The sequence below is a fragment of the Pan paniscus genome, chromosome 6, assembly GCF_029289425.2.
Source record: "Pan paniscus chromosome 6, NHGRI_mPanPan1-v2.0_pri, whole genome shotgun sequence".
Classification (NCBI taxonomy): domain Eukaryota; kingdom Metazoa; phylum Chordata; class Mammalia; order Primates; family Hominidae; genus Pan; species Pan paniscus.
Window position 1 is genome coordinate 115,848,071 of NC_073255.2, and position 22,002 is coordinate 115,870,072.

The 22,002-nt window shown below is 47.6% G+C and overlaps 1 protein-coding gene across 2 annotated transcripts in view; it reads right to left on the reverse strand.

The window, feature by feature from the left end:
- The window catches only part of OCM2 (oncomodulin 2), a 60,162-nt gene that overhangs the window by 20,443 nt on the left and 17,717 nt on the right, over nucleotides 1-22,002 (reverse strand). Inside the window, exon 1 of one of the 2 annotated variants that reach the window (XM_063606314.1) lies at nucleotides 10,992-11,333. The gene's annotated coding sequence lies outside the window, so the exon portion shown is untranslated. Of the gene's footprint in view, nucleotides 1-10,991; nucleotides 11,334-22,002 lie in introns of those variants that run through there. The other variant, XM_055114730.2, reaches the window with a different exon arrangement.

Consider the following 22,002-nt stretch of genomic DNA (forward strand, 5'->3'; position numbering starts at 1 on the left):
CTCCTAGCCTCAAGCAATCCTCCTTTTTCAGCCTCCCCAAACACTAGGATTGCAGGCACGAGCCACTGCCCCCAGCAGAAAAATACTGGACTTTTGTACAAATACCTATACTATTCATGAATAGCTTTTAAACTGCCCTGAAATTATGGGACTGAAGTGATTAAAATCTTTATCCAAATGAAGACAACTCTATTATTATCAAGAGTGTGGCATATTTGACCTACATCTAGATGTGTATATGCATTTTCTTTTCCAAAAATGAATAAAAGAACAAAAGATTTCAGTATTGTTGTTACCTATGTATTAAATGCACAGTTAAACTCACTGTCTCTAAATGCACAGGGTATGTGTTGCCCAAGCCCAGAACAGTTCTCTGGGACTTCCAGGTCGCAGCTGAGTATGTTTTATTTCATGAATTTAGTGTTCTCCCATCGCTAGAGGTGACTCATGTTTATTAATTAGGTTGGTGCAAAAGTTATTGTGGTTTTTGCATTATCGCAACTGTAATATAATTTTGCAATTATAACTTTTGCACCAGCCTAATAAAAAAACACCTTGGCTGACAAGCTATGGGAATGGGATGGCCACCATAAATGACCTTCACGGTGTTCTAAAAAGCAGTGGCTTCCAGTTCAGAAGGGTTTGCTGCCCTCTGTCTAATGAGTTGGGGTTCTCTTTTCTCCTCCACGTTCTAGGGTTTTGATGCCTCTTAGCATCACCATCTCTCATTTGGGGAGCAATTATGAATCTTTAGTAAAAGCTCAACTTTTTTAAGAAGCAAAACCAGCAAGAAAATTCAGCATGTCCCGGTTTTCTAGACGGCATCCTCAAAGATCACACCCAGGCGCTTAATAATTTAGCCTTTTGGGCAAAGTTCTCATTAGAATAGATCAAAAGCATGAATAATGCAGGCATTTGCAAATCACACTACTCGTCGGCCGACACTGGCCAGGAAACACCTGAAGCAGTTGCAGAGGGGCTCAGGGTGACTAGATCGGGTGACTGGGTCATGACGACACCAAATTTGGTTAATGGGAATCCCAGGTCATATCCAATGGTATCAAACTACAGCCGCTGCCCGCTGTCTTCCGCAGGTCTTTTAAGTCAAATGTCTCATGCCAGTCAAAATTCCTGCCAGGAAATCACACTCTATTTCCCTAGTTCTTTTTTTTTTTTTTTTGAGAGGGAGTTTCACTCTTGTTGCCCAGGCTGGAATGCAATGGCACGATATCGGCTCACTGCAACCTCCGCCTCCCGGGTTCAAGCAATTCTCCTGCCTCAGCCTCTCGAGTAGCTGGGATTGCAGGCGTGCACCACCACACCCGGCTAATTTTGTATTTTTAGTAGAGACGGGGTTTCTCCATGTTGATCAGGCTGCTCTCGAACTCCCAACCTCAGGTGATCCGCCTGGCTCGGCCTCCCAAAGTGCTGGGATTACAGGCGTGAGCCACCGTGCCCAGCCTATTTGATCTATTCTAATGAGAACTTTGCCCAAAAGGCTAAATTATTAAGCGCCTGGGTGTGATCTTTGAGGATGCTGTCTAGAAAACCGGGACATGCTGAATTTTCTTGCTGGTTTTGCTTCTTAAAAAAGTTGAGCTTTTACTAAAGATTCATAATTGCTCCCCAAATGAGAGATGGTGATGCTAAGAGGCATCAAAACCCTAGAACGTGGAGGAGAAAAGAGAACCCCAACTCATTAGACAGAGAGCAGCAAACCCCTTCTGAACTGGAAGCCACTGCTTTTTAGAACACCGTGAAGGTCATTTTTCCTCTTTTTTTTTTTTTTTTTTTGAGACAAGGTCTCCCCCTGTCACCCAGGCTGGAGTGCAGTGGTGCGATCACAGCTCACTGCAGCCTCAACCTCCTGGGCTCAAGTGATTTCCCCTACCATAGCATCCCCCTCAACCAGTAGCTGGGACCACAGGCACACACCACCATGCCTGGCTAATGCTTTATTTTTTGTAGAGATGGGATCTCATCATGTTGCCCAGGCTGGTCTCGAACTCATGGGCTCAAGCGACCCTCCTGCCTCGGCCTCCTGAAGTGCTGAGATTTCAGGCATGAGCCACAGCACCTGGCCCCCTCTTTGTCCCGTTGTTCTCCAGATCATTCTTGCATTCCTGATCTCCTTCTCAAACCCCAACATGTCTTCATCCTCAGCTGAAGACCTTGCCTTCTCCTTAACTGAGAAAACAGTAACAACCAGAAGAGAGTGTCCCCAGGTTCCCTAGACAACATCGGCCCTCTCCCAGCATCTGCATCCACTCACTCTGCCTTCCTGCCTTAGCTATAAAATGAACCATCAGGCCGGGTACAGTGGCTCACGCCTGTAATTCCAGCACTTTGGGAGGCTGAGGCAGGTGGATCGTGAGGTCAGGAGTTTGAGACCAGCATGGCCAACATGGTGAAACCCCATCTGTACTAAAAATACAAAAAATTAGCTGGGCGTGGTGGCACGCACCTGTAATCCCAGCTACTTGGAAGGCTGATGCAGGAGAATTGCTTGAACCCAGGAGGTGGAGGTTGCAGTGAGCTGAGATCATGCCATTGCACTCCAGCCTGGGTGACAGAGCAAGACTCCGTCTCGAGAAAAAAAAAAAAATGAACCATCCACATCCTATCTAAAGCCAGCCCCTCCACCATCTAAACTGGATTCCATTCCTGACACCCTCTCAAGCACATCACTCCAGGTACTCCCCCTTCCCTCTCCTGTGCCATCAATTTCTCTCTCCCTAATAGATCTTTCCCATTAACATAATATTAACCGAAAAAGGGACTGAGGCATGAGTCCCCATTGACTGAGGTTGATGCAGCAGTTTGAGGACACGCCCGGGAGGAACATCAGCCACAGGAGCATCTGTGACCTGTGAGTTTCCAAAGAGGGTTTGGGGACTTCACTATTTAAAGGGGAAAGAGCAAGCAGGAGGGATAAAGGAAGGGAGGGTAGGCAGAGAGGCAAATGGTCCCATTCTCTCAAGGCTCTGATTAGCGATCAATAAATCTACATTTTACATGTCAATGAGACATTCGTCTCCAGCTCAGGAAATCTACATTTTACATAAGGTAAAGTAAAACATGTGAAAAAAGGAGTAAAGAGTCCATGATGCATTCATCTTGAGCTCAGTAAATCTACATTTTACGTAGGATAAACATGTGAAAAGAGTAGAGGAGTCCATGATGCATTCATCTTGAGCTCAGTAGATCTACATTTTACATAGGATAAACATGTGAAAAGAGTAGAGGAGTCCATGATGCATTCATCTTGAGCTCAGTAAATCTACATTTTACATAGAATAAACATGTGAAAAGAGTAGAGGAGTCCATGATGCATTCATCTTGAGCTCAGTAGATCTACATTTTACGCAAGATAAAGTAAACTTGAAAAGGAGTAGAGTCTGTGATGCATTCATCTTAAGCCCAGTGAATCTACATTTTACATAAGATAAACGCGAAAAGAGGGAGTAAACAGTTTATGCTGCATTCATCTTGAGCTCAGTAAATCTGCATTTTACATAACATAAAGTAAACATGAAAAGAGAGAGTAGGGGAATAGGGCCATGCTGCATTTTTCTCAGGGTAGGTGGAAGGATGATTTATGGTCTTGTCCTTGTCCTATCCATGTGAAAATAAGCTGGTAATTGACATTGTCAGTGTGAGATTTAACAGAACTTGCTTTTAGGGCTAGTTTATAGCGGGAGATATATCCTGAAAGAATTAGGGTCTCACTTTGTGAGCAACTTGTGAGGGAGCCATCTGGGAAGATACGTAACCTTCTATCTTGGCGGGCACCTGGCTTATGCTTGAGGCTAGGACATGGGGTTATGAAAATATAGCTCTCCGTTTGGGAACAAAAGGGAAGGCAGTAATGCATGACTCAGTTTCCAAGCTTGACTTTCTCTTTGGCATAGTGAGTTCGGGGTCCTGATAATTTATCTTCTTTCACAGTACAAACATGCTGGTGTATGGATCCTATCTTTAAAACGAACTTCCAAAATGGATGACAAACAAGCACATGAAAAGATGCTTAACGTTATTCATCCTTAGAGAATGAAGATTAAAGCCACCGTGAGGGCCCAGTGGCACACACCTATAGTTCCACCCACTCAGGAGGCTGAGGCAGGAGGATCACTTGAGCTCAGGAGTTTGAGGCTGTAGTGTGCAATGTTCGTGCCTCTGAATAGCCACTGTACTCTAGCCTGGGCAACATAGCAAGACCCTGTCTCTAAAAAATTTTTTTTAAATTAAAAAGTAGGCCGAGTGTGGTGGCTGATGCTTGCAATTTCAATGCTTTGGGAGGCCGAGGTGGGAGGATAACTTGAGCCCAGGGGTTTGAGACCAGCCTGGGCAACATAGCGAGACCCTGTCTCTAACAACAACAACAAATTATAAATAAATAAATAAATGAATAAAACCACAATGAGATGCCAACACACATTAATGAAAATGTCCAAAATGAGGAGGGCTGACCCATGCCAAGCACTGGTGAGGGAGGAACTGGAACCCTCCTTCCCTGCTAAACTCACTTTCCTCTGAATAAGAAATGCATTACCCAAGTACTGAGCAACTCTCTTGGCTCTCCTTCCATTCTTCAACATGTTTTCCTTCCTGAATGTAAATTTCCTTTGGAAAACACAGTGGAAGTGTCTATCACATGACGCAACTGGTTCTATTCCAACTTCCTCCCCAAGAACCGGGATTTTTTTTTTTTTGAGACTGAGTTTCGTTCTTGTTGCCCAGGCTGGAGAGCAATGGTGCGATCTCGGCTCACCGCAACCTCCGCCTCCTGGGTTCAAGCCATTCTCCTGCCTCAGCCTCTCAAGTAGCTGGGATTACAGGCAAGTGGCACCAAGCACGGCTAATTTTGTATTTTTAGTAGAGATGGGGTTTCACCGTGTTGGCCAGGCTGGTCTCGAACTCCTGACCTCAGGTGATCTGCCCGCTTCGGCCTCTCAAAGTGCTGGGATTACAGGCGTGAGCCACAGCACCGTGCTCCGCCAGAACTGGGATTCTTAAAGCACATCTCCCTCCCATCCTGCTAAAAACCAGCAACAACTATAACCACCACCACCTGTGGCACACACATTTGGTGTCAGCATTAGTGAGCCACCTCCAGGCTACCCCATTTGAGGACTTCTTGCCAAGAAGTTCTCCAGCAGTTTTCACCCAAAACCTGTTCTTGCTGTTTTTGCTCTCTGGCCAACTCTGTGGTCACTAAATCAATGTTTCAGTTTTTGAGCAGGAACAATAAGAACAACAACAACAACAACAACAAAATATATATATATACACACATACATACATACATACATACAAACATATATACATACATACATACATATACATATCGGGAGAGCCCCAAACTGCTTAGGCACATGTGAAATGCTATAGCAGAAAAGAAACAAAATGCTATAGGATGCTGATTTTTTCATGAACAAGAAATATGAGCGGCTCCGTCTCAACTTACGGATGAGCTGGAGGCAACATTTAATGAAGACTTAAGTGAGTTAATTAAGGAGAAATTGCAAGTAAACCCCACATAATGAGAGAGCCGGTATCTCTCGCTCCAGGGTCCCGTATTTTTATCTATCTGCACTTGTCCATGATGTGGGTTCTCTTTATGGGGGGTCTCCTTGTATTGGGCAGACATCCCCATGAGATTCAGAACCCAGGAAAAACCATCCAATAAAAAAACACTGGCCGGGTGCAGTGGCTCATGCCTGTAATCCCAGCACTTTAGGAGGCCAAGGCAGGTGGATCACCTAAGATCAGGAGTTCAAGACCAGCCTGGCCAACATGGTAAAACCCCGTCTCTAGTAAAAATACAAAAATTATAGGTGGGAGACTGTAATCCCAGCTACTCGTGAGGCTGAGGCAGGAGAATCGCTTGAACCTGGGAGATGGAGGTTGCAGTGAGCCGAGATCACGCCATTGCACTCCAGCCTGGACAACAAGACTGAAACTGTCTCAAAAAACAAAACAAAACAAAAAAACAAAACAAACAACAAAAATCAACAAAAAGAAAACCATCAAGGAAGAGACGTTGTCACCCAAAAGCTTCAATGAGCCGGGCGCGGTGGCTCACGCCTGTAATCCCAGCACTTTGGGAGGCTGAGGTGGGCAGATCACGAGGTGAGGAGATCGAGACCATCCTGGCTAACAAGGTGAAACCCCGTCTCTACTAAAAATAAAAATAAAAAAAAATTAGCCGGTGTGGTGGCAGGCTCCTGTAGTCCCAGCTGCTGGGGAGGCTGAGGCAGGAGAATGGCGTGAACCCAGGAGGCGGACCTTGCAGTGAGCCGAGATCGTGCCACTGCTCTCCAGCCTGGGTGACAGAGCAAGACTGTCTCAAAAAAAAAAAAAAAAAAAAAAAAAAAGAACTCTCATGTTGGCCAGGTGCGGTGGCTCTCGATTGGAATCCCAGTACTTTGGGAGGCCGAGGCAGGAGGATTGCTGCAGGCCAGGAGTTTGAGACCAGCCTGAGCAGCAGAGTGAGACCCCATGTCTACAAAAATGTAAAAAGTTAGCTAGGCATGGTAGCGCATGCCTGCAGTTCCAGCTACTTGGGAGGCCGAGGTGGGAGGATTGCTTGAGCCAAGGAATTCATGACTGTAGTGAGATACAATTGTGCCACTGCACTTCAGCCTGGGTGACAGAGAGAGAACCTGTCTCTAAAAAATAATAATTAAAAAAAACCCTCATGTTCTTATCTAGATATGACCTTGAATGGATAGAAAGAAGCTCAGGAGACAGGAGATCCCATCCTATCTTGGGCTTTTCTAGCTGTCTGCCCTTGGGAAATTCACTTAATCTCTCAGAACATCAGTTTTCTTATTTTTATTTTATTTATTTATTTTTTGAGAGACAGAGAGTCTCTCTCTGTGCCCCAGGCTGGAGTGCAGTGGTGCCATCCTGGCTCACTGCAACCTCCACCTTCTAGGTTCAAGCAATTCTCATGCCTCAGCCACCCGAGTAGGTGGGATTACAGGCCCATACCACCATGCCCAGCTAATTTTTGTATTTTTAGTAGTGATGGGGTTACACCATCACTACATTTCTCCTGGCCATCGTTGGCCAGGCTGGTCTTGAACTGCTGACCTCAAGTGATCCACCCACCTTGGCCTCTCCAAGTGCTGGGATTACAGATGTGAGCCACCATGCCCAGCCTGATGTCAGCAAATTCTTTTTACCAACCCTCCAATCGACCACTTCCTGGTGCTGGGGCTCTGACACCTTGCTCACCTCAAGTGATCCACCTGCCTCAGACTCAGGAAGTGCTGAGATTACAGGTGTGAGCCACCATGCCTAGCGAGTTTTCTTTTTTTTCTCTCTTTTGAGATGTAGTTTCTCTCTTGTTGCCCAGGCTGGAGTGCAATGGCACGATCTTGGCTCACAGCAACCTCCGCCCCCTGGGTTCAAGCGATTCTCCTACCTCAGCCTCCTGAGTAGCTGGGATTACAGGCATGTGCCACCCCGCCCAGCTAATTTTTGTATTTTTAGTAGAGACGGGGTTTCACCGTGTTGGTCAGGCTGGTCTCAAACTCCTGACCTCATGATTCGCCCGCCTCAGCTTCCCAAAGTGCTGGGATTACAGGTGTGAGCCATCATACTTACCCTTAACATGCTCATATTTTTATTTACCTTCTTGAACACATCAAATAGTTGTAGTAGCTGTTTTAATCTCTTTATTAATTCTATCTTTGTCATTTCATTTCATTGGTTTTTCTCCTCTTCCTGGGGTATAATCCTTGCTTCTTGGCATACCTGGTGATTATTACTTTTTAGAGACGGGATCTTGCTGTGTTGCCCAGGCTGGAGTGCAGCAGCACCACCATAGCTCACTGCAGCCTCAACCTCCTGGGCTTCAGTGATCCTCCCACCTCAGCCTCTCATCTGGCTGGGCCTACAGGTGTGCACCACCGCACCTGGCTAATTTTTTAGTTTTACTTTTGTAGAGATGAGGTCTTGCTATGTTGCCCAGTCTGGTCTTGAACTGCTGGCCTCAAGCAATTCTCCTGCCTCAGCCTCCCAAAGTGCTGGGATTATAAGTGTGAGCCAACACTTCCTGCCATGCCTGGTGATTTTTTACTGGACACCAGGTATTGTGAATTTTACCTGGTTGGGTGCTGAATATTCTTGTTTAAAAAATATATTCTTGAGCTTTATTCTGGGACATGGTTAAGTGACTTGGAAATGGCATAATCCTTTTTTTTTTTTTTTTTTTTTTGAGAGGGAGTCTCAGTCTGTCACCCAGGCTGGACTGCAGTGACACAATCTCGACTCACTGCAACCTCTGCCTCCTGGGTTCAAGCGATGCACCCACCTCAGCCTCCCGAGTAGCTGGGACTACAGGTGCGCACAACCACGCCTGGATAATTTTTGTATTTTTAGTAGAGACGGGGGTTTCACCATGTTGGCCAGGCTGGTCTTGAACTCCTGACCTCAGGTGATCCACCCTCCTCGGCCTCCCAAACTGCTGGGATCACCGGCATGAACCTCTGCGCCCAGATGCATGGTCCTTTTGAGACTTGCAGAACCCTTAGTCTAGGGCCAATTCTGCCGCACCACGAAAGCAATACCCCTCTGAATGCTTGACTCAATGCTCCGTGTATTATGAGGTTTTTCACTTTGCCTGCTGGGAACACGAACGGTTCCCAGCTTTTTGTAGACTTTGGAATTATTCTGCCTGTTTCTATTGTGTGATTCCTTCCCCTGGTCTTGCTCGGATAATTTCCTCCATGCGTGAGCTGATCCCACTCAGCTTCAGAGTCAAGAGGTTTCCTTTGCAAAGCTGCAGGGTTTGGTTTTTTTTGCATATCTCTCCCGCGGGATTCCATCCTGCAAATTCCAGCTGCTTTGGCTTGCTCAAACTTTTTTTTTTTTTTTTGAGATGGAGTCTCACTTTGTGGCCGAGGCTGGAGTGCAGGGGCGCGATCTTGGCTCACTGCAACCTCCGCCTCCCAGGTTCAAGTGATTCTCGTGCTTCAGCCGCCTGAGTAGCTGGGATTACAAGCATGCACCACCACACCCAGCTAAATTTTTTGTATTTTTAGTAGAGACAGGGTTTCACCATGTTGGCCAGGCTGGTCTCGAACTCCTGACCTCATATGATCCACCCACCTCGGCCTCCCAAAGTGCTGGGATTACAGGCGTGAACCACTGCACCTGGCCAGGCCTGCTCACACTTTCAGCTCTGTCTCCTGCACTCAGGGAGACCACTGGGCTCTGCCCGGCTGCCCTCCTCCCGCAGCAGCTGGAAACACTTTGCCTCATTGGTTTCTCACCTAACAGAGATCACGGTCTTTAGTGCCACCTATTGACCGGTGTCTAAAAACTGCCTTTGCGTATGTGTTGTACGGTTTTGTAGGTATTTAAGGCAAGAGGGTTAATCCATCTTGGCCATAAGTTGGGGAAATCTCCACAATTTTTACAACATTTTGGGAGGCTGAGGTGGGAAGATTGCTTGACGCCAGGAGTTCGAGACCAGCTCGGGCAACACAGCAAGACCCCCGTCTCTACAAGAAAATAGAAATACTAAAAGTAGCCGAGCATGACAATGTGCGCCTATAGTCTCAGCTACGTGGGAGGTTGAGGTGGGAGGATTGCTTGAGCCCAGGAGATCCAGGCTGCAGTGAGCCATGTTCGCACCACTGCACTCCAGCCTGGGTGACACAGTGAGACATTGTCTCAAGAAAAAAATAAAAACATTTTAAGTTCCTGGAAGGGTGAGTTAAAGGCTATATAAAGAATTAAAGCTTTTTTAAAATGACATTCCCAAATTATTGGTCAAAAGGGAGCAGTGGGCTGGGTGTGGTGGCTCACACCTGTTATCCCAGCACTTTGGGAGGCCGAGGTGGGCAGATCACCTGAGGTCAGGAGTTTGAGACCAGCCTGGCCAACATGGCAAAACCCCATCTCTACTAAAAATACAAAAATTAGCCAGGCGTGGTGGTGAGCACCTGTAATCCCAGCTACTCAGGAGGCTGAAGCAGGAGAATCACTTGAACCCAGGAGAAGGAGGTTACAGTGAGCCGAGATGATGCCATTGCGCTCCAGCCTGGGCAACAAGAGCAAAACTCCATCTCAAAAAAAAAAAAAAGTGCATATATGTGTGCATGCAACAGAAAACAGAATATTTATTTCCAGAGGAACCCTGACTTCTCCAGCCTCCTCGGTTTGTCCTTCTTTGTGGGCATGAATTACGCAGCTGCCTATAGATGTCACCAGAGGAAGGCACGTCAGAGGGAATAAAAATCCCAGGGTGAGAACCACAGCACTGTGGCAGAGGGCACAAGCATGAGTGGAAAGGCCCTGTGTCAAACACAGAAGAGGGCTTTGTTTTAAATCAAGACATCTTGGCAAGGCCTAATGGCTCACACCTGCAATCCCAGCATTTTGGGAGTCTGAGGTAGGCTTGAGCCCAGGAGTTAGAGACCAGCCTAGGCAACATAGCGAGACCTTGTCTCTACCAAAAAAAAAATAGTTGGGCGTGGTGGCATGCATCTGTGGTTCCAGCTACTCGGGAGGCTGAGACAGGAGGATCACTTGATCCCAGGAGTTTGAGGCTGCATTGAGCTACGATCACATCATTGCACTCCAGCCTGGGTAACAGAGTGAGACCCTGTCTCAACTAAAAAAAATAAAATAACATAAATAAAATAAAATAAAGTAAATTAAAATAAATAAATAAAATGAAGAAATAAAATAAAAACATCAGTCCACAGAACCCAAATCTTCACCCAAGGTAGAGTGACAATCTTACTAAAACAAATATTGTCATCAGCAACTGAACTAAACATGGTCCAAGGGAAGAGTGAATGAGGAAAGATTTGGTTATGCTCAGGGATTTGGACTAGTTTAACTGAGGTCAATTTTTTTCAGATTTTTCTTTTCAAAAGCTGGTTCTGGAGCGGAGTTCAGGAGCATGTTCTTCATAAAAAGGCTCTTTGTGGGTCGGCCCTGGTGGACGGGATTTCATTAATCTCACCAACCTCATTATCCAACATGCTGAATATGTAGCATCAATCAATGAATGAGATCCTCGGTCTCATGAAGTCAGCTTTCTGGGAAAGGAGAAAAGAAACACAAATAAACAAGGAAATAAACACCCAAGGTGGAAACAAGACGGCGTGAGGGTCAGGTTCCTTGAACTCACGTTCTTTTTTTTTCTTTTCTGAGACGGAGTTTCACTCTGTCACCCAGGCTGGAGTGCAATGGTGCGATGTCGGCTCACTGCAACCTCCGCCCCCCAGGTTCAAGTGATTCTCCTGCCTCAGCCTCCTGAGTAGCTGGGATTACAGGCACCTGCCACCATGCCTGGCTAATTTTCTTATTTTTAGTAGAGATGGGGTTTTACCATGTTGGCCAGGCTGGTCTCGAACCCTGACCTCAAGTGACCCACCCGCCTTGGCCTCCCAAAGTGCTGAGATTAGAGGTGTGAGCCACCACACCCAGCCGAGCTCATGTTCTTGAGTCACCCTCTGTTCTTTATAGAGAAGCAGTTTGGAGATTTCGTCCTGTGTGTCTGAGGCCGGGTGCTATGGCTCACGCCTGTAATCCCAGTAATCTCAGCACTTTGGGAGGCTGAGACGGGAGCAATGCTTGAGCCCAAGAGTTTGAGGTCAGCCTGGGCAACATAGTGAGGCTCTATCTCTTCAAAAAATAAAAAATTAGCCAGGTATGGTGGTGCATGTCTGTGGTCCCAGCTACTCAGGAGGCTGAGGCAGGAGGATCACTTGAGCCCAGGAGGTCGAGGCTGCAGTGAGCCATGATTGCATTACTGCACTCAGCCTGGGCAACAGAGCAAGACATTGTCTCAAAAAAAAAGTATCTGAATCTCTTTTTGGCAAAGTAATCTGACATTTTTCTTGTTTCAGAGAATCAGCTTATTTTCAACCTGAAAGCCAACTAACTCTCACAGGGGAATACTGTACGTGGTGATTACTGCAGTGTGTGTTTGTGTGTTAAAGACTGCTTTGTCATGCAGACTACAGCTCCAGCCTCACCTCGCTGTAATTTACTGTGGATATTTTGCATTATGTAGGCAGCACCTTGTACCCAACAGAAGAGTTGGTGGGCGGGGCAGGGGAGAGAGGCGGGCGGGGTCCAGTCCCAACTCAGGTGTGCTATAAACTGGCTGACCTCAGATGAACCTTGTTATATTGCTGAGCCCAGGTTTTCTCAACTACAACCATAATAATAAGACTTTGCCTCTAAGTTTAACATGGGGAATAATGACCGTATGAAAATATAGACTCAGCCTGGGCAACATCGTGCGACACCTGTCTCTGCCACAAATTTAAAAATTAGCCAGGCACAGTGGCTCATGCCTGTAGTCCCACTGCTTGGGGAGGTAGAGGCAAGAGGAATGCTTGAGGCAAGGAGTTTAAGACCAGCCTGGGTAACATAGCGAGACCCCATCTCTACGAAAAAGTTAAAAAGTTAGTAAGGCGTGATAGCATGTGCCCGTAGTCCCAGCTACTTGGGAGGCTAAGCCAGGAGGATCGCTGGAGCCCCAGAAGTTCAAGGCTGCAGTGAGCTATAATCGCACCACTGCACTCCAGCCTGGGTGACAGAGCAAGACTATGTTGCCTCTGCTGGTCTCGAGACACCCTTGTAGTCTGCTGCCTACTCCATGTAGGATGTAGTTACATTGATAATCTTCATTGTTTTACAGATGGGGAAACTGAGGCTTGAATGATTTACCCAAAGTTAGCAAATGGTAGAGCTGAGACTTGAAGCAAGCTGACTCTAGCATGTTCTTCTCAACTCTCTGGAGACAAGGAGCTCAGAACCCAGTGGCCTGGCTGCCTCCAGGAGTGAGGAATGGGAAAAAAAAAATTGCAACCTGGCTCACTGTTTTGTCTCCAGTGGCAAGAAAGAGACAGAAATGGATATTTCAAGATGTTGTTGTTGTTGTTGTTGTTGTTGTTATTATTATTATTATTATTGAGGCAGCATCTCACTCTGTCTCCCAGGCTGGAGTGCCGTGGTGCAATCTTGGCTCACCACAACCTCCACTTCCCAGGCTCAAGCGATCCTCCCACCTCAGCCTCCCAAGTAGCTGGGACTGCAGGCACGTGCCACCACATCCGGCTAATTTTTTTTGTAAAGATGGGGTTTCACCATGTTGCCCAGGCTGGTCTCGAACTCCTGAGCTCAAGTGATCTGCCTGTCTCGGCCTCCCAAAGTGCTGGGATTACAGGCATGAACCACCGTGCCCAGCCAAGACATTATTCTTTTGTAAAGTAAACATAGTTGCTCTTAGCATATGGTTCTCAATTGATGTGTGTGTGTGTGTGTGTGTGTGTGTGTGTGTGTGTGTGTTCTCTCTGGAAAAGTTTTCTCTGGGAGAAAATTCTAGATTTCACTGTTTTACATTTCAAAGTTGCCAGTTTGTTAAAAAATCAGGCTGAGAAGGAACACGTTAGGACAAAAATATGAAAGACTGTCATTAAAGCAAGCAAGACCAAGGATGGAATTTTACAGACTTTGCAGAGAATTCTTGGATCAACCTATGGACGCGGTGGCTGGTTTTAACAGGATCTGCAAAGAGTCTAATCCCTTTCGTCACAAATGCATCTGGGGACAGAGCCCGATTTGCTGCTGCCCTTGGGGGACTTTTTAACCATTTTTTTTCTCCAAGTTTAGAGTATACATCAAATCCCAGGTCCACACTGACCCCTACTCTGGGCTGGAAGGGCCTGACCTCTCCCAAGAGAGTGGGGGTGGAAGAGAAGCTGGGAAATACAAAGTCATTTGATGGATGTGACACTGGGCACAGGTTGACCATCAAGCCAGGGAGGAGGCCTTTATGCCCGAAAGCCCCTGAGCCTGTTCCAGGGATGGGGTGAACCACTCCTCTACCCACCCAGGCTTGCCTAGGTGTGTCGTGTGCCAAGGAAGCTTCAGGGAAGAGAGAGGACAGAGAGGGGTTGGATGTCTAAGAGTCATTCAGTAAAGTGAACAGAAAGCGAATGTTCCAGTCTGGGAAAGTAAAATCACATGAAAGAGGAAAGCGGATTGTCATAGAAGGTCGAGGCCCGGGCTAGGGAAGGGAAAAACCACATGCTCAAAATCCTGGTCAATGCGTGTCCACCTTAATGGGAGAGAAGCACCTTCCTCCATTGTGGGGCCAGGGCAGGGCCAGAGCCCCAGCTGGGAGTGGATCCTACACTTGCTTTTTTTTTTTAATTATGGTAAAATATGCATAACATAAAATTTGCCATTTTAGCTATTTTTGAGGGTACAATTCAGTGGCATTTATTACATCAAAAATATTGTGCAACCGGGCTGGGCATGGTGGCTCACGCCTGTAACACCAGCACTTTAGGAGGCTGAGGCAGGCAGGAGGTCAGGAATTCAAGACCAGCCTGGCCAATGTGGCAAAACCCCGTTTCTACTAAAAATACAAAAATTAGCTGGGTGTGGTGGTGCGCACCTATAATCCCAGCTACTCAGGAGGCAGAGGCAGGAGAATTGCTTGAACCTGGGAGGCGGAGGTTGTGGTGAGCCGAGGTTGCGCCACCATACTCCAGTTTGGGCAACAGAGCGAGACTCTGTCTCGAAAAAAAGAGAGACAGGAGAGAAATAAACAAAATATTATGCAACTGTCACCACCATCCATCTCCAGAACTTTTCCATCTTCCCAAACTGAAACTGTCCCCATTAACCCTCACTCTCCATCCCCCTTATCCCCAGGATCTGATAACCAACATTTTACTTTTTTTCTGTCTCTATCAGTTTGACTATTCTAGGTACGTTATATAAGTGGAATTATGCTGTATTTGCCTTTTTTTTTTTTTTGGAGTTTTGCTCTTGTTGCCCAAGCTAGAGTGCAGTGGTGCAATCTTGGCTCACTACAACCTCTGCCTCCTAGGTTCAAGCGATTCTCCTGCCTCAGCCTCCTGAGTAGCTGGGATTACAGGCGCGCACCACCACGCCCGGCTAATTTTTTGGTATTTTTAGTAGAAACGGGGTTTTGCCATGTTAGCCAGGCTGGTCTCGAACTCCTGACCTCAGGTGATCCACCCACCTCAGCCTCCCAAAGTGCATGAGCCACCTCGCCTGGCCTTTTTGTTGTTTTTTTTTTTTGAGACGAGTCTCACTCTGTCATCCAGGCTGGAGTGCAGTGGCACAATCTTGGGTCACTGCAACCTCTGCCTCCTGGGTTCAAGTGATTCTTGTGCTTCAGCCTCCCAAGTAGCTGAGATTACAGGCGTGCACCACCACGCCAAGCTAATTTTTTGTATTTTATTAGAGACAGGATTTCACCATGTTGGCCAGGCTGGTCTCAAACTTCTGACCTCAAGTGATCCACTTTCCTCCGCCTCCCAAAGTGCTGGGATTACAGGTGTGAGCCACTGTACCCAGCTATATTTGCCTCTTTGTGACTGACTTATTTCCTCTCCTCCGCTCCCTCCCTTCCTTCCCTTCTTTCTTCTTCTTCTTCTTTTTTTTTTTTTTTTTGAGACAGGGTTTGGCTTTGTGCCCCAGGCTGGAGTGCAGTGGCATGATCTCTGCTCACTGCAACCTCTGCCTCCCTGGCTCAAGCAGTCCTCCCACCTCTGCCTCTCTAGAAGCTGGGACTACAGGAATACACCACCACACTTGGCTTTTAAAATTTTTTTGTAGAGATGAGGTCTCACTTTATTGCTCAGGCTGGTCTTGAACTCTTGGGCCCAAGTGATCCTCCTACCTCAGCCTCCCAAAGTGCTGGGATTACAGGTGTGAGCCACAGCGCCCAGCTGTGACTGTCTGATTTCACTGAGCATAATGTCCTCAAGGTTCCTCCATGCAGTAGCAGGTGTCAGCATTTATTTCCTTTTCAGGGCTACATAATATTTCATTGTATGGATAGACACATTTTGTTCATTCATTGGTAGGTGGACTCCTGGGTTGCTTCTACCTCTTGGCTATTGTGAATAATGCTGCAATGAACATGGGTGTACAAATATCTGTTGAGGACGGGTGCAGTGGCTCAGGCCTGTCATCCCAGCACTTTGGGAGGCCGAGGTGGGAGGATTGCTGGAAGCCAGGAGTTTGAGACCAGCCTGGCCAACATAGCAAGACCCCATCTCTACAAAAAATAAAAAACTTAGCTGGACATGGTGGGGAATGCCTGTAGTCCCAGCTACTTGAGCGGCTGAGGCAAGAGGATTGCTTTAGCCTGGAGGTTGAGGCCGCAGTGAGCTATGATCTTGCCACTGCACTCCAGCCTGGGGGACAGAGTGAGACCCCACCTCAAAAAAAAAAAAAGAGGTTAAAAAATCCCACAAATATCAGCTGCAGTCCCTGCTTTCAATTCTTTGGAGCATCTACCCAGAAGTGGAATTGCTGGATCTACATTTTTTTTTTTTTTTTGAGACAGAGTCTTGCTCTGTCACCCAGGCTGGAATGCAATGGCGCGATCTCAGCTCACTGCAACCTCCGTCTCCCAGGTTCAAACAATTCTTATGCCTCAGCCTCCCGAGTAGCTGGGGCTACAGGCGCCCACCACCATGCTTGGCTCATTTTTCTGTTTTTAGTAGAGACAGGGTTTCACCATATTGGCCAGGCTGGTCTCGAACTCCTCACCTCAAGTGATCCACCTGGTTCGGCCTCCCCAAGTGCTGGGATTACAGGCGTGAGCCACTGCGCCTGGCCTACTTTTGTTTTTGAAGTGGGTTGGGTGGGCCTGGGTTTCTCAAATCCCAGTATAGCACTGCATAGGATATATCACGGTCCTCAGTTCTCAGAACCTGGGTCTCCTCAGCTGTGAAAAGGGATAGTGATAATAGTGGCAATCACAGGGTTGCTGTAAGAGATACTTAAGATTTTGTAGAAACACCCACGCAGGCTGGGCGTGGCGGCTCACATCTGTAATCCCAGCACTTTGGAAGGCCGAGGTGGGAGGATCACTTGAGCACAGGAGTTCAAGACCAGCCAGGGCAACACAGTGAGATCTCATCACTACAAAAAATATATATAAATTGGGTGGGCGTGGTGGTGTGCACCTGTAGTCCAATCTACTCGGGAGGCTGAGGTGGGAGGATTGCTTGAGCCTGGGAGGTGGGAGGTCGAGGCTGCAGTGAGCTGTGATTGTGCCCCTGCTTTCTATCCTGGGCAACAGAATGAGACTCTGTCTCAGAAAAAAAAAAGAAAAAAAGAAAAAGAAATTATGACTTCAAGACCCAAGGAAAATTGCCTGTTAAAATTTTTTAAAATAATCTTTTAAATAAAAAATTTAAAAGAGAAACACCCATGTATTGTGTACATTGAACGGTGCCTGGCACCTGCTCAGCTTTGAATCATTTCTCCCGTGATGTTGCCATCAAATCTCCAGGGAAGGGGAAGCAGGCACCATCACGGCCACCAGGGGGCGCCGCTGCCACAGCTCTGAGTCTCTGCTGGGCCGGGCTGGCATCTCCACCGCCCATCACCTCCCACCATTGTCCCCCTCCGTTTTCAGGCCGGGCCTCCACTTTCTCATGTCACCCACTCTGCTATTACTCCATGCTCCCATCCTTCCTACGTCCTTACTTTCACCCAGGATGACAAAGTGCCCCACCGTGTCCAGGCCACATCACCTTGTCCCATGACCTATGTCCCTTCCCTCCCCAAGGTGAAAGCTTCAGCCCATACCTTGCGCCATTTACCTGGCCCAAGGGCTCTCCCTGCGCAGGTAATGACCTTGTCTCTTTTCCCTCTGGATGGTTTCTCTGAAGGTCAGGTGAGGTCATGTGTAGGGAAGTCCCTCAGAGACAAACACTGGGGTCTGGTGCAACAGCTCACCCCTGTAATCCCAACACTTTAGGAGGCCAAGGCAGGAGGATCGTTGGAGGCCAGGAGGAGTTCAAGACCACTCTGGGAAAAATGGCAAGATCCCATCTCTACAAATAACTTAAAAATGAGCCAGGTGTTGAGCATGAACAGCTACTCAGGAGGCTGAGGTGGGAGGGTCGTTTGAGGCCAGGAGTTTGAGGCTGCAGTGAGCTATGACTGTGCCACTGCACTCCAGCCTGGGTGACAGAATAAGACCCTTGTCTCAAAAATAAATAAATAAATAGGCAAATAAAAATCAGCCAGGTGGGGTGACGCAAGCCTATAATTGCAGCACTTTGGGAGGCTGAGGAAGGAGGATTGCTCGAGGTCAGGAGTTCAAGACTAGCCTGGGCAACATCTCTACAAAAAAATTTAGAAATGAACCAGATGTGGTGGTGGGCACCTATAGTCCCCGCTACTCAGGAGGCTGAGGTGGGAGGATCACTTGAGGCCAGGAGTTCAAGGCTGCAGTGAGCTATGATTGCACCACTGCACTCCAGCCTGGATCACAGAGTGAAACTGTGTCTCTAAAATCAAACCAAACCAAACCAAACCACAGCCCAGAGGTGGTGACAGGGTTGGGACAGCTGCAGTGAGCCTCAGGCCAGGGGCCCGTGCCTTCCTCAGGAGCTCTGAGGAGTCCTTCCTGGTCAGAACACACTCCAGGAATTGCACTTTTCCAGCAGGGCTGGAGAGGTGTCCACAGGCCTGAGCAGACCCGGCCCCTGGGAGAGAGGCCTGTGGACACCAAGGCCAACTCTAAAGGGGGTAGCTGCATTTGTAGCCCAGCTCCTGGGCACTTACTAGGCCCGAATGTGGGCTCCGCGTGGCCAGAGAATTGGAAAATGCAGAATTTTTTTTCCACAGGAAATCTCCAAATGTTTGAATATTGGCAGTTAGTTACAATTATTTTCAAACTCTTCATGGGCCAGTCAAGGCAATCTACAGCCGGGCTTGGCCTGTGGGTACCATTTTGCAGCCTCTGATGGAAGCTTCTTGAAGACACTGGTCAATGCTAATGGTCAATACCTTGCAGCACTGATCACAGGGATAACCTGAGTTTTAAGCTGCCTGGGTGATCTTTATTTTATTTTTATTATTAATGTTTTAATTTTTTTTTAGGGGCAGGGTCTTGCTCTATTGCCCAGGCTGCAGTGCAGTGATGTTATCATAGCTCACTGCAGCCTTGACCTCCTGGGCTCAAGCAGTCCTCCCGACTCAGCCTCCTGAGTAGCTGGGACCACAGGCACTTGCAAACATGCTGGGCTAATTTTTTAATTTTTGGGTGTGTGTGTGGCGGGGGTTGGGTCTCACTGTGTTGTCCAGGCTAGTCTCGAACTCCTGGCCTCAAGTAATCCTCCCTCCTCTGCTTCCCAAAGTGCTGGGATTATAGACGTGAGCCACTGTGCCTGGCTGAGCTTCACTCCTTCTCATGGAAAACTTTTTGTCTGAGCATTGATAGACACTTGGTAACCCCATTATAGTGTGGGCACTGGGCTCTTATAAACAGGGGGCATCATATACTCTCCTTGGTCACCAGGATGACATTTCTGGGTGCACATAAGAAACGTCAACTGCGCTGGGTGTGGTGGCTCATGCCTGTAGTCCCAGCTACTTGGAAGGTTGAGGTGAGGAGATCTCTCGATCCCAGGAGTTTGGCATTCATTGGTGACCTCCCAGAAGCAGGGGACCACCAGGTTGCCTAAGGAGAGGTGAACCGGTCCAGGTCAGAAACGAAGCAGGTCAAAACTCCCGTGCTGATCAGCAGTGGGATTACACCTGTGAATAGCACTCCAGCCTGAGCAACATAGTCTCTATTTAAATTAATATAATATAATATAATATAATATAATATAATATAATATAATAATAAAGGTCAACTGCAAATTGCACACTGATTCTTCAACCACCCCAGGAAAGGCCAACCTCACACTGCATGTGGATGGCGTGACAGTCCTGAATGTGGGGAAAGAGAGCTTGTCCTCGCAGCTACGTCAACAGAAGCCAGAGACTGGGGCCAAGAAGAAAGACCCTGCGGGGTTGGGCTGGAAAGTCCTGGACCCCCAGCTCTTCACACCCACTCAGTGCATGTGATCACAGCTGTAGGATCTAGAATAGATGCGCTTGACAGATGGCCTCTGAAGGTGTTGAAATGGGGCTTCCCATGGCCAACTGGTACCTGCATGCAGTAAGAAGCCAGGTGCTGCCACCGCCCTCCCCCTGTTTGTATCCAGGGGATGGGACTTCTTGTGGAGGTCCCGGTTTGTCTTTGCTTCCGACCCCAAGCAGGCAGCTGGATCAAGCTGTCCTGAGAAGGTGATCCATCTCCCTAGCTGGGTGTATGCAATGCTGAATGCAGCTATCCCAGACACATTTATTCCATATACACCCCCCTCCCCAAATTCCATGGAATGAACGAAGTCAGATTTCAACAAGGATGACTACAGCCCAGGGCGAAATAACTCTGCTATCCCCTCTCTGTAGCTCCCCAGACTCTTTATTTTATTTTATTTTATTTTATTTTATTTTATTTTATTTTATTTTATTTATTTATTTTTTGAGACGGAGTCTTGCTCTGTTGCCCAGGCTGGAGTGCAGTGGCGTGATCTCGGCTCACTGCAACCTCTGCCTCCTGGGTTCAAGCGATTCTCCTGCTCAGCCTCCCGAGTAGCTGGGATTACAGGCGTGCATCACTATGCCCGGCTAATCTTTGTATTTTTAGTATAGATGGGGTTTCACCATGCTCCCCAGGCTGGTCTCAAATTTCTGAACTCAAGTGATCCACCCGCCTCGGCCTCACAAAGTGCTGGGATTACAGGTGTGAGCCACTGTGCCCAACCGCCAAACTCGATCTCTCTCTCTCTCTCTCTCTCTCAGAGTCTCTCTCTGTCACACACACACAAACACACACACACGCACATACACACAGAGATACCCATGATATACACACAACCCTCATTTTTCACCATTTGGAAGTTCGATGTCCAATTGAGAGCAGTGACTCCCCTTGCCAATTCCAGGAAATAAAACTAAGCACAGATTGCCAGCTCACTGAGTGTCCGTGGCCTCATGTCTTTTTGGGAAGTGGCCTCTGTCTCTGGAGCAGGGAGAGCATACCAAGTGTTTCGCTTCACTGGGCATTGTGGCTCATGCCTGTAATCCCAGCACTTTGGGAGGCCAAGGTGGGTGGATTGCTTAAGGCCTAGAGTCTGAGATCCACCTGGGCAACATAGTGAGAACCCCATCTCTACAAAAAAAAAAAAAAAAAAAATTAGCTGGGCATGGTGGCACATGCTTGTTGTCCCAGCTACTCGGGCGGCTGAGGCGAGAGGATTGCTTGAGGCTGCAGTGGGCTATGATGGCATCACTGCACTCCAGCCTGGGCAACAGAGGAAGACTCTGTTTCAAAATACAAACAAAAACAACTCCAAAGTACAAAAGGACATCCATACTTGGAAAAAGATATAATAAAGATGCTTGGATTGGACAAAGCCCACACCCCTCAACCTCAACAGAATATCAAGCGAGTGCAAACTTCACTGAGCATAAACTTGAAAGTGCTTAAACGTTTGAGGCCAGGAGTGGTGGCTCACACCCGTAATCCTAGCACTTTGGGAGGCCGATCACTTGAGGTTAGGAGTTTGAGACCAGCCTGGCCAACATGGTGAAACCCCATCTCTTACTAAAAATACAAAAATTGGGCGGGGCGCAGTGGCTCATGCCTGTAATCCCAGCACTTTGGGAGGCCAAGGTGGGCAGATCACGAGGTCCGGAGATCGAGACCATCCTGGCTAACACGGTGAAACCCCGTTTCTACTAAAAATACAAAAAGCTGGGCGTGGTGGCGGGCGCCTGTAGTCCCAGCTACTCGGGAGGCTGAGGCAGGAGAATGGCGTGAACCCAGGAGGCAGAGCTTCTAGTGAGCCGAGATCTCGCCACTGCACTCCAGCCTGGGCAACACAGCAAGACTCTGTCTCAAAAAAAAAAAAAAAATCAGCCAGGTGTTGTGGTACGTGTCTGCAGTCCCAGCTGCTTGGGAGGCTGAGGTGGGAGAATCGCTTGAACCTGGGAGGCAGAGGTTGCAGTGAGCTGAGATTGCACCACTGTACTCCAGCCTGGGCAACAGAGCAAGACTCTGTCTCAAAAAAATAAATACATAAATAAAAATGCTTAAACATTTGAGAAGAATCAAGCCCTGAA